The sequence below is a fragment of the Artemia franciscana genome, unplaced genomic scaffold, assembly GCF_032884065.1.
Source record: "Artemia franciscana unplaced genomic scaffold, ASM3288406v1 PGA_scaffold_56, whole genome shotgun sequence".
In the NCBI taxonomy this organism is placed as follows: domain Eukaryota; kingdom Metazoa; phylum Arthropoda; class Branchiopoda; order Anostraca; family Artemiidae; genus Artemia; species Artemia franciscana.
In genome coordinates this window covers 580,722-593,077 of record NW_027062696.1, presented here as the reverse complement: position 1 = coordinate 593,077, position 12,356 = coordinate 580,722, and the positions used below count along the sequence as shown (strand labels likewise).

Genomic DNA, 12,356 nt, shown 5'->3' with positions numbered 1-12,356 from the left:
AGGAAGCCCATAATCCACTGTACAACACCTTCGTTGACACCTGCAGCCCTCAATTTGATTATGAGGAATTCATGACAAACTTTGTCGAATGCTTTGGACAGATGAAGAAGAATCATGTCGACAGGAAAACCCTCATCAAGCAGTGTAGTCACTAATTTATGTGTTTGGATAAGGTTAGTGTCCACAGATCTACCAGATCTGAAACCATGTTGTGATGTGGAAAGGATATTATTGACCTCAAGATGTTCAATTAGAGCTTTATTAACAAATCTCTCAAGCACCTTAACAACTGCAGAGGTGATGCTTAAGGGACGGTAATTCTCTGCTGAGTCTCTTCGTCCCTTTTTCTGGATCGGGGTTATATAAGATGTTTTCCAATCATGCGGTAGTTCCCCATTTTGAAGAGATAACCGGAACAGCATGCACAGGGGGTAGCTGAGAGCTTTTCGACAATCCCTAAGAAGACGTGGATGAACACTGTCTGGTCCCTTTGACTTATTTACATCAAGCTTCTCAAGGCTATTGAAAACCATTAATTCACCTACTGACAGATCAGGTATAGGGAAAAGCACTTCATACAATGGAGGACCTGGTGAGGAGGTGCCTGAATTTTGGGTAAAGGCAGAAGCAAATTGTGCATTTAGAATGTCAGCCTTATCTATTGGAGATGAGTGTAATACACTGTGGTCAATAAGGTCAGGAATAGTATGATGATTTGGGTTTTTAGAAGAGACATGTCTCCAAAAAGATTTTGGGCTTAACTTGATCTCAGAAGCCAAATTTTCCTCGTAGGCAGATTTCAGTTGTTTTTTTTTACAGAATCTGTTACACGATTCCGTACTGCCTTATAAAATGACAGGGTCTCCTGGTTCCTCTTCTTCATATACCGTTTCCAAGCTCTAGATTTCTGGTTAATCAGCTTCTTAACTTCCTTAGTGAGGAAGGGAAGTGTTTTGGGCTGTTTCCTAAAAATAACCCTGGAATGTTTCTTTTCAAGAGCAAGAAGAGTTTTTTTGAAATTTAGCCACGACTCATTGATGTCACTGGTGATAAGCATTGACCAGTTTGCAGATGAAAGTTCCTGCTGTATTGCCTCATAGTCGGTGAAAGTCTGAGGACGAAATTTAGGTTGAGGACGACTATTTAGGGACAACACAGACAGAATAACTAGGTGGTCACTACTAGCAATTGGCGGTAAATAATCATTACGAATGAGGGAATCAGTATCACGCAAAATGACGAGGTCTAACAGCGAGGGATTCTGATCAGCTCTATAGCGTGTAGGCTTATCGATAGTCTGATGAAGAAAATTATTTGATAGGCAAGATAAAAAAAGGTGAGTCTCTACTATTAGATGAAATATGTCCAGTTCCTTCAACCCACTCAATTGCAGGAAAATTAAAATCTCCAGTGATTATTAACTCAAATGAGCTAGGAAGGGAAATTGAAGATGTCATTTCATCAATGATAGTTTTGAGGGCCAATTCACTATCTTCAAGGGAAGGAGCACTTGGACTTCGATAAACGCTCCCAATACGCTAATTTTTATTAGCAATGGAGATATCAAGCCATACACTTTCTATCAAAGATATATCAAGCATAGTAGGATTTACAACACTAACCTGGATACCATCTCTTACATAAACACCAACTCCTCTTCGACAATTTGAATGCTCCAAGTTGCTAAATAGTTGATATCCCGAGATCTGTAGGGATGTTTCAGTAACCGCCAAAAAACTATGTTTCGGTAACAATTCAACAAAACTCGCAACATCTGCTGCTTCCTCCCTAAGAAGCACTTCGGATTCTAGAAGCTTTGTCAGACAGTCAACATTGCTTGAAAGAACACGGGAAGTATTTTCAGAAAGGGGCTTCTGACTCGGGAAATTTGGCTGTTGAGACTCAGAGGTAATATCAGATATAGTACTTGAAAAACTTGAATCCGCTGAATTCTGACATGACACGAGCGAATTATTAGATATAACATTTGAATTAGCATTAGCAGAAATAGCTCTTAAATCGACATGGGAAACATTTGGAGAAGGATTGGATGAAGCTTCACAAGAAATATCAACTGACGATTTATCAAAACGAAGCACTGGGGAAACAAAACTATTTACATGAGGATGCGATGATATAACTAGGTTTCCATCGTGGATTGCTTTGGAGGGGACCGGGGTGGCGCTTCCCAACTGCGATGAGCAGCCTCGTTTTTTGGAACGATTTGACCCTTGAAGATCATGAGGTTGGGCTCACCTGAGCTTATTCTTCTTTTCAACTCCTCAACTAAAGCCTTCCTCCTGTTTCTCTCTGTCTTGGATGCGTCACCACGAAATTGTATATCCTCGTGGAGCTCGCGGGAGCGGTTGATGATTGACCTTTTGATGTCCAGGCTTGGGACAGTAAAAAGGACAGGAGGAGGGCGTGCAGATGGCAGAGAATTAGTAGGGATTGGAAGTCTTCTCACATTATTGATGTGAACGTCTCTGAGCTTATACTTTTGATCAATATAAGACTTGATGAATAGTTGGTCATTGGGTTGCAGAGGGATCCCAAATGCAACAATGTTAAGGGCTCTATGTTGTCTGTCCCTTTCTTCAGAAAAGTGGCGCTGGATCTCACTATCAAGATGCTGGGTAAGATTGGCTTTGATGCTTGTTGTCTCTTGAAGAACTACCGTCTGGACTTCGGAACGCATTTCAGAGAGTGAGCATTTTTCGGACACCCGGGTTTCCAGTGCTGACACTTGTGATTTTATCTCACTGACAGTTTGTGAGATTTCAGCTTTTAATGATGTTTCCAAGTCTTTTAAAGATGCTTGGACAATTTCTTGAAAGGCCGCTTGAGATGGGATTTTATCAATAATCTCATTTTTCATGCTATCTATTGTAGCTTTTACGATATTCTCAACGCTAGGATTTTGAGTATTAACAGATGTTGATCCGTATTTACATGCTGGGCACTTGATACAAATATCTACACGTCGGGAGATTTTCGTGATAAGCGGATATTCAGGTTCAGGCATGTCTAGACACTCGGTACATATCCACTTGTCACACCCATCACAAAGAATGGCATAAGAATCATTTTCTAATGCAATATTGCAGGCAAGACAATTGTCGGATCCTTTTTTCGGACTTATATGAGTCCTTTTTGGTCTTCTACTTGATGTGGCCTTAATTTCGCTAGGTGGCGGCATGATATGAGAAAAAATCGCTGGAAAAAAATGCGGGAAAAAAAGCTTTTCAGCCAACAGATATCAATTTATCACGGAGTTTTCAGAACTTGGGGGACCTGTGGGAAGCGCGGATACTCAAATTGCCTATCCCTAGCAGTTTAAGGATGAATATCCCGCCGGTACCAATATGGCTCTTCGTGTTTGTGATCGCTCTCTTCTGCACAGGTTTCCCCGAATTAAGAAAATAAACGATTCAGCTTACGTAATCTGTGGCTTTATCAAAAAAACAGATACTTCGCAAATTTAGACCGGCAACACTGTATAGGTAAATAATGAAGAACGGGAAGATGTGCAATTCCCTGGAGAATTGAAAATAAAATGAATTGCCCAAAAGTCTAAATATATCAATCACAGCACTGAGGTAGGTCCCTTAAATCAACACCTAGGGTAACACAAGACCAGGGAAAGTGCAAAAAACAAAGAAAAACAGTTTTATCTCACAGTTTAATACATATATATCCAGGGTTCAAATTTATACAGCCACATGGATTTGTAGTTGTTTTGATTGTAGTGATATCGGATGATATTGGGGGTTGTTCTTTGAATATTTTTAGTAATGGAGTCTTTTACCCTATTGGAACTTGATTTGCTATCAGAGATGAAATAAAAGTGAAGGTATCATTATGGCTAGAATATACCTTCATATACGATCAAAAGTCTTTCTTTTCCTCTTCACTGCATAGAATTTTTCAAGTTTATTAGAGGCAATCTTAAACGAGGATGCATGCTTATTTACATAGGCAACAAGTGGCTTAAATTGAAATAGTGAAACAGATTGAAGATTCGTCTTGGAATAAGAAATCTATAGAATGAAGGCTTTTTTACATACAACATTTTTATTATAAATACATTTTTATTATAAGTTTTTATTAATAAAAAACCTTATAAAATCATGAAATTACAAAAAAATAATTAAAACTCAACAAATGGAAAAACAAAACGTGAAGAAACCTGATATAGGATAAAATATAAGCAAAATAACTGTGCATTAAAGAAAGGTGGGAAGTCTAGCAACCAATTCCAGGAGGATGGTTGTTATTAGAGGCTTTAAGTCATATGAAGAGATTTGTCTGAGAGGTTCTAATGAAAATGCCCCCTGTTATTTGGATGAGTGTTAGATTTTAACCCCCTTCAGATCCCTGTCGAAAAATTTTGTTAATACCTCCTAGCTTAACTTTTAGCTGTAGAGCCCATTCGTCCAAGGCAACTCACACCACATGGCAAATTATTGAAAGCCCCCCCCCCCCCCCCCTTAGCAGACATTTCCAGAGGGGGAGGGTCATTATTATAGGTAAATTTAAAATATATGAAGATACATTTTTGAAAGGTCCTAATGAAAATGCCTCATTTCTATAGCTTTTTTAGATGCACCTGTCTGTTACATTCAATTAACTTAAAGTTTGATATTAGTTTGAAATGATAAAAAAGACACATTTTTGCATTCTGTTATTTCTGAGAGGTTTTAATGAAAAAGCCACGTTTCTTTAAGTCAAGACTATGTATATTCACGCCACTGTATGAAACTATGGATAGCACACCCTAGTAAGCAATTCTAGAGGGGGAGGTTTTGGTATTAGAGGTAAATATAAGCCATATTAAGAGTTATTTCTGAGAGGTCTCAATGAAAATGCCTCGTTTCTTTTGCTCTATAAGATCTACCTGCCTGTTATGTTCCATTAAGTTTAATTTTCATACTAGCGAAATCACATTTTGAAAATGAAACACGCAAAGGATGATAAAACAGACAGATATTTTTGCATTTGGGGATTTCCGAGAGCTAGTAATGAAAATGCTACGTTTCTTTGATCCAAGAATATGCATGTTCACGCCACCATGACAATTTGCGGCTGGCCCACCCTAGCAAGCAATTACAGAGGAGGATGTTAGTTATTAATGGTAAATTTAAGCCTTGTTAAAATGTATTTCTAAGAGCCCTTACTGCTCTATTAGATGCTCCTTCCTGTTACATTCCATTAATTTAAATCTTGATACTAACAAAATCACATTTTGAAATATGAAACATTTAATTACTGGGAAAAGAGATACATTTTTGTATTCGTTTTTTCTGAGACCTTGTAATGTTAATATCACGTTTTATTTGAGCCAAGACTGCATATTTACGCCACCGTGACATTATGAGGCTGGCCTACTCTTGCAAGTAATTCCAATGGGAAAGCTTGTTATTAGAGGTAAATTTAAGCCATATTAAGAGATATTTCTGAGAGGTCTTAATGAAAAGGCCTCATTTCAGTTGTTCTTTTGGATGCATCTGCCTGTTGCATTCAATTGATTTAAGTCTTGATACTAACAAAATTTCATTTTGAAAAATGAAACATGCAAACGATAAAAAAGAGACATTTTTGTATTCGGTTATGGCTGAGAGCTTTTTAATGACTATAACACCCTTCTACGAGCCGAGACTATGCAAACTCAGGCCACCGTGAAAATATGTGGCTTGCCCTCCCTAGCATACAGTTTTGGAAGGGGAGGGTTGTTGTTAGAGGTTAGATCTAAGCCATATTAAGAGATATATTCTGATAGGTCTTAATAAAAATGCCTCATTTCTATTGTTCTATTAGATGCACCTGCCTGTTACATTCAATTTACGTAAGTTTTGATGCTAGCCAAATCACATTTTGAAAATATAAACATGCAAACGATGAAAAAAAGATACATTTTTGTATTCGGTTTTTTCTGAGAGGTTTTAATGAAAATGTCACGTTTCTTGGAGCCAAGACTATGCATATTCACGCCACCATGAAAGGATGTGGCTGGCTCACCCTAGCAATTAATTCTAGATGGGTGTTTTGTTATTAGATGTAAATTTAAGCCATATTAAGAGATATTTCTGTGAGGTCATAGTGAAAATGTCCCTTTTCTATTGATTTATTAGATATACCTGCCTGTTACATTCAATTAGTCAAATTTTGATGCTAGAAAAATCACATTTTGAAAAATGAAACACGGAAATAATGAAAAAAGAGACAAATTTTTGCATTCGGTCATTTCTGAGTGTTTTTAATGAAAATACCACGTTTCTTTGAGCCAAGACTATGCATATTCACGCCACCGTGACAATATGTGGCTAGCCCACCCTAGCAGGCAATTATCGAGGTGGAGGGTTGTTACTAGAGGTAAATTTAAGCCTTATTAAGAGATATTTCTGAGAGTTCTTAATGAAAGCTACGCACCTGATAAAATTTACTTCTATTTAAAAAGGGGAAAACATCCCCTAAGCGTCACAAGTCTTAAAGAAAATCACCTTATCAGATTCTTCGCACCCGAGAACTCTGTTGTAGAAGTTTCAAGCTCCCAACTTCAAAAATGTTGAATTGTGCATTTTTTTCCAAAAGAAAGATCATGGATGCGTGTTTATTTGGTTTTCTCGTTTTGTTTTTCCAGGAGTGATCGTATCGAACCCTTAGTCCTAGAATATCGAGAAAGGACCCATTTGAAGAGAAATTAAAGCTCTAGTGCCTTTTTTAAGCGACCAAAAAGTGGGCTGGTAGTGGTATACGGAGTAAGTTCCTGGTAGTGGGCTGGTGAATTTTCTGCTGGAAAGGTTTTTCACGGAGAAAATTTTTCCTGGACAAAGAAGTTTCCGAAGGGAGTGAGCTAGGGAATTTTACAGTGGAGGAATCTACCAGAATTCTCAAATGAATTTCTTTTTGATAGTCTTCTTTCTTTTTGCCAACTCAATTTTATATGCGAACATTTCTAGGTTGTAGTGTTTTTGGCGCTCCGTTTTCGCAAGATTTTCAGGGAATTCCCAGAGTGAAAGCCGCAGGGCCTAGTTGGCTTATTGGTGAATCCTGATCTGGTTTGTCTGCAATTTTCCTTATATTTTCAATGTTGTTATAAGTACAAAAGAAAATATATTTAAAATAATTCATTTTAGTAAAGTGCCAAATACGCAATAGGTCTTATGCTTTTACTGTCAGGAAAACGGGCAGTAGTCAAACTCTTATTTCTAGTGAAGAATATAGGTGTCTTCGATACCTTTGGAAAAAGCTAATAAACTGATTTCCTGTAATTTTGGGAATAAAATATCCTTAATTAGTGTTTTTGGGTGGGAGGAGGGGGTCGGACCTTGGAAGGAGGGTTGGGAATCAGATCACATAATTACGGAACAGAATATCGTTAACAATTTTTTTGCGAGGGGAGGATTTGGGCCATGGAGGGAGGGCCAGGGCCCAGATATCAGGATTTATCAATCATTGATAATTTCTTTTAGGAGGGAGGTGTATCAGGCCATGGAAGACAAGATGTCAACCCCCATAAGCTTTGGAATACAATATTGTTAATTATTTTTTAGGGGAAGGGGGAAGTCAGCCCGTCGAGAACCGGGGTGACCTGTCATAACTTTTGGAATAAAATAATTGTTAACAAGTTGTGTTTTTTTTTTGTGGGTGGGAGGGTTTGGCAATGCAAAGAAGGCCTGGGGTCAGCTCCCTTACGTTTTGGAATAAAATAGCCTCATAAGTTCTTTGACAGGAGGTGGGGGTTGGACTGATTTGATCTTGAACTGTTCTCAAAAACCCTCACATAAGAACGTGCCTCTAGAGGCACATCCATATGAAGTACTTCTAAAAGGGCTCTACAAATTCCGATTTACAATCAAATGAGCCCTCTCCGAAGTTTGTAAAACCATCCCGTGCATTAAAACCTTAAATGCACACGGTGCATAGTTTACAACACTTGCCCCCAGGTTCTGGGGGCTGTGTTATCCCTAGAATTTTTGTTATATGATCTTTGGTCTTTTTCAAATAAAGTGGCCATATAAAAAATTCATTAGGACGCATTTAGAGAAAAGAGGTTGGGGGGGGGGGAGGCTAGTTGCCTTCGGATAACTTTTAACTCTTAAAAAGGGAATTTAACTTTCGATTTCTAATTATTTAAGTCCCCTTCGAGGACTATATGACCACTTTTCAATAAAAGTTTTATATGCCTCCTGGGCATAAGTTACAACCCTTCCCCTGGACTCAGGGGGGTGTTAACCCCATAATTTTTGATATCTGATCGTTGGACTGCTTCAAACAAACTGTCAATCTCAAAATTTTTACCAAATACATCTGGTCAAAATACATCATGTTGGAGAAACATGGGTAAGTGAGTGTGTTTGTGGGGGGGGGGGATAAATGCCCTCCGACCGCTTTTTGACTCATAAAAAGACAGCTAGAGCTTCCAGTTTGCAATCAAATAAGCCATTTCTGAGGTTTACACGACCAACCATTACATACAAACCGTATGTACCCCCAGGGCATAACTTAAAGCACTTCCCCTGGGCTATGGGGGTTTGTGTCGACCTCGGAGTTTTTGCTATCTAATGTTTATCCATTTTTAACAAAATAGCTATCTTAAATTTATATCGGATGGATTCTGTAAAAAAGGGCATGGGGGGCTAGTTGCCCTCCGATCTCTTAACTTTTAAAACGCAAAATTGAACTTTTAATATCCAATCAAATGAGCTCTCTCTAAAGTTTATACGAGCATCCCTTCCATAAAGACCTTATATGCCCCCAAGGCTTAAGTTACAACGCCTATCTCTGGGTCCTGGAGGGTTGTTTCGACACCAGAGTTTTTGTTATCTGATCTTTGAACTATTTTAAACAAAATGGCTATCTAAAATCTTTATCGAATGAATTTGGGGAAAAGGGCGGGAGGGGTCTTGCTGCCCCCCCTTAAGGGTATTACAACTTTCTAATCAGGGGCCCATACGATTTGCAATCGAAATAGCCTCCTCCGAAGTTTATACGAACACCCCTTCCATATGAAGTGCCTCTGGGAAAAATAATATAAATTAATAATAAAACATTGGAGCCCTATGACCTTTATTATAGGCAACGCTATAGCGTTTCTCAATATTCGAAGTTCTTTTCAAACAGTTCGTGGTAACGAACTGTGGTAAGGAGCGACCCGGCTCAATAGTAATCAAAACTTTAAAAAATTGAATTTTGATATCAATAGCTACGTCAAAAGAATCGTATTTTAATGCTGATTTTAAATATATAAGTTTCATCAAGTTTAGTCTTACCTATCAAAAGTTACGAGCCTGAGAAAATTTGCATTATTTAAGGAAATAGGGGGAATTATTTAAGGATTCTGTCATGGGGGAAGAAAACTTCAATGAAAAGGGCGCAGGATGTTCTAGCATTACTATAAGAAAACAATGAAAAATAAATATGAAAACGTTTTTTTCAAATGAAACGAAGGAGTAGCATTGAAACTTAAAACGAACAGATATTATTACGCATATGAGGGGTTCTAAAAATATTTTGGCATTTCGTATTTTTTGCCAGAAGACAAATCACGGGTACGTGTTTATTTGTTTGTTTGTTTTTTTTTCCCAGGGGTTATCGTATCGACCAAGTGGTCCTAGAATGTCGCAAGAGGGCTCATTCTAACGAAAATGAAAAGCTCTAGTGCCCTTTTTAAGTGACCAAAAAATTGGAGGGCATCTAGCCCCCCTCCCACGCTCTTGTTTTTCCCAAAGTCAACGGGGCAAAATTTTGAGATAGCCATTTTGTTCAGCATTGTCGAAAACCATAATAACTATGTCTTTGGGGATGACTTACTCCCCCACAATCCCTGGGGGAGGGGCTGCAAGTTACAAACTTTGACAAATGTTTACATATAATAATGGTTATTGGGAAGTGTACAGATGTTTTCAGGGGGATTTTATTTTGTTTGGGGGTGGGGCTGAGGGGAGGGGGCTATGTTGGAGGAGCTTTCCTTGGAGGAATCTGTCATGGGGGAAGAAAACTTCAATGAAAAGGGCGCAGGATTTTCTAGCATTACTATAAGAAAACAATGAAAAATAAATATGAAAACGTTTTTTTCAAATGAAACGAAGGAGTAGCATTGAAACTTAAAACGAACAGAGATTATTACGCATATGAGGGGTTCTAAAAATACTTTAGCTTAAGGAGCGAGGTATTTAGGAGGAGATAAATACCCCGCTCTTTATGCTAAAGTATTTTTAGTAATTTCAACTATTTATTCTACGGCCGTTCTGATTCAGGTGTCATTCTTAAAGAATTGGGACAAAACTTATGATTTAGTGTAAAGAGCGAGGTATTAACGAGGGTACAAACCCCCTCGTATACATAATAAAAATATAAGATTATGAAAGTTTGTTACGTAAGTTAATTCTTAAGTTACGTTTATTTTTTACTAATAAAAATGTTCGTTAAAAATTAAAAGTTCTAGTTGCCTTTTTAAGTAACCGAAAAATTGGAGGGCAACTAGACCTCCTTCTCCACCCCTTATTTCTCAAAATTGTCTGATCAAAACTAAGAGAAAGCCATTTAGCCAAAAAAAGAATTAATATACAAATTTCATTTTAATAATTTATGTGCGGAGAGCCAAAACCAAACATGCATTAATTCAAAAATGTTCAGAAATTAAATAAAAAAACTAATTTTTTTAGCTGAAAGTAAGGAGCGACATTAAAACTTAAAACGAACAGAAATTACTCCGTATATGAAATGGGTTGTCCCCTCCGCAATCCCTCGCTCTTTACGCTAAAGTTTGACTCTGCCACAATTCTACTTTTTATAACAATTAAAAGCTTTAGCGTAAAGAGCGAGGGATTGTGGAGGGGACAACCCATTTCATATACGGAGTAATTTCTGTTCGTTTTAAGTTTTAATGTCGCTCCTTACTTTCAGATAAAAAAAAATAGTTTTTTTTATTTAATAGTAACAAAACTGGACCTTTACCTACTCATTTTAGCTGGTGTATTCAACGAAAAAGAATCATTCCATTATGACTTAAAGTTTCTGAGATACAGCTGTGTCTTCGTCTTTTCGCCTGATTGTCTTTTCAGGGCTATTAAATGAAAAAAACTAGTTTTTTTTTAAACTGAAAGTAAGGAGCGAAATTAAAACTTAAAACGAAAAATTATGAAATGGGTTGTCCCCTCCGCAATCCCTCGCTCTTTACGTTAAAGTTTGACTCTTTGCCACAATTCTACTTTTTAAAACAATTAAAAGCTTTAGCGTAAAGAGCAAGGCGTTGAGAAGGGGACAACCCATTTCATATACAGAGTAATTTCTGTTCGTTTTAAGTTTTGATGTCGCTCCTTACTTTCAGTTAAAAAACTTTTTTTATTTAATTTCTGAACGTTTTTGAATTAATACATGTTTGATTTTGGCTCTCCAGACATAAATTATTAAAATGAAATTTGTATATTAGTTCTTTTTTTGACTAAATGGCTTTCTCTTAGTTTTGATCTGACGATTTTGAGAAATAAGGGGTGGGGAAGGAGGCTTAGTTGCCCTCCAATTTTTTGGTCACTTAAAAAGACAACTAGAACTTAATTTTTAACGAATCTTTTTATTAGTAAAAAATATACGTAACTTAAGAATTAACTTACAAAACAAACTTTTATATTCTTATATTTTATTATGTATATGAGGGGTTTTGTACCCTCGTTCATGCCTCGCTCTTTACACTAAATCGTAAGTTTTGTCCCAATTCTTTCAGGATGACCCGTGAATCAGAAAGGCCGTAGAATAAATAGTTGAAATTACTAAAAATACTTTAGGATAAAGAGCGAGGTATTTATCTCCTCCCAAATATCTCGCTCTTTATGCTAAAGTATTTTTAGAACCCCTCATATGCCTAATAATCTCTGTTCGTTTAAAGTATCAATACTACTCCTTACTTTCAAATGAAAAAAAAATACTTTTTCATGTTTATTTTTTCATTGTTTTTTTTTATAGTAATGCTAGAAAATCCTGCGCCCTTTTAATTGAATTTCTCTTCCCCCACGACACATTCCTCCAAGGAAAGATCCTCCCACATAGCCCCCTTCCCTCAACCCCACCTCCCAAATAAAAAAATCCCACTGAAAACGTCTGTACACTTCCCAATAACCGCTACTGTATGTAAACACTGGTCAAAGTTTGTAACTTGCAGCCCCTCCCCCAGGGACTCTGGGGGAGTAAGTCATTCCCAAAGACATAGTTATTGTAGTTTTTGACTATTAGGAACAAAGTGGCTATCTCAAAATTTTGATCCGTTGACTTTGGGAAAAAATGAGCGTGGGAGGGGGCCTAGGTGCCCTCCCATTTTTCGGTCAGTTAAAAAGGACACTAGAACTTTTCATTTCCGT

The 12,356-nt window shown here is 37.4% G+C and overlaps 1 protein-coding gene across 3 annotated transcripts in view; it reads left to right on the top strand.

Moving 5' to 3' along the window:
- The window catches only part of LOC136042027 (late secretory pathway protein AVL9 homolog), a 111,333-nt gene that overhangs the window by 9,930 nt on the left and 89,047 nt on the right, over positions 1 to 12,356 (top strand). The window contains exon 2 of one of the 3 annotated variants that reach the window (XM_065726883.1): positions 6,960 to 7,058. The exons of the other annotated variants lie outside the window; for them this stretch is intronic. The gene's annotated coding sequence lies outside the window, so the exon portion shown is untranslated. The remainder of the gene's footprint in view (positions 1 to 6,959; positions 7,059 to 12,356) is intronic. 3 annotated transcript variants of the gene reach the window in all.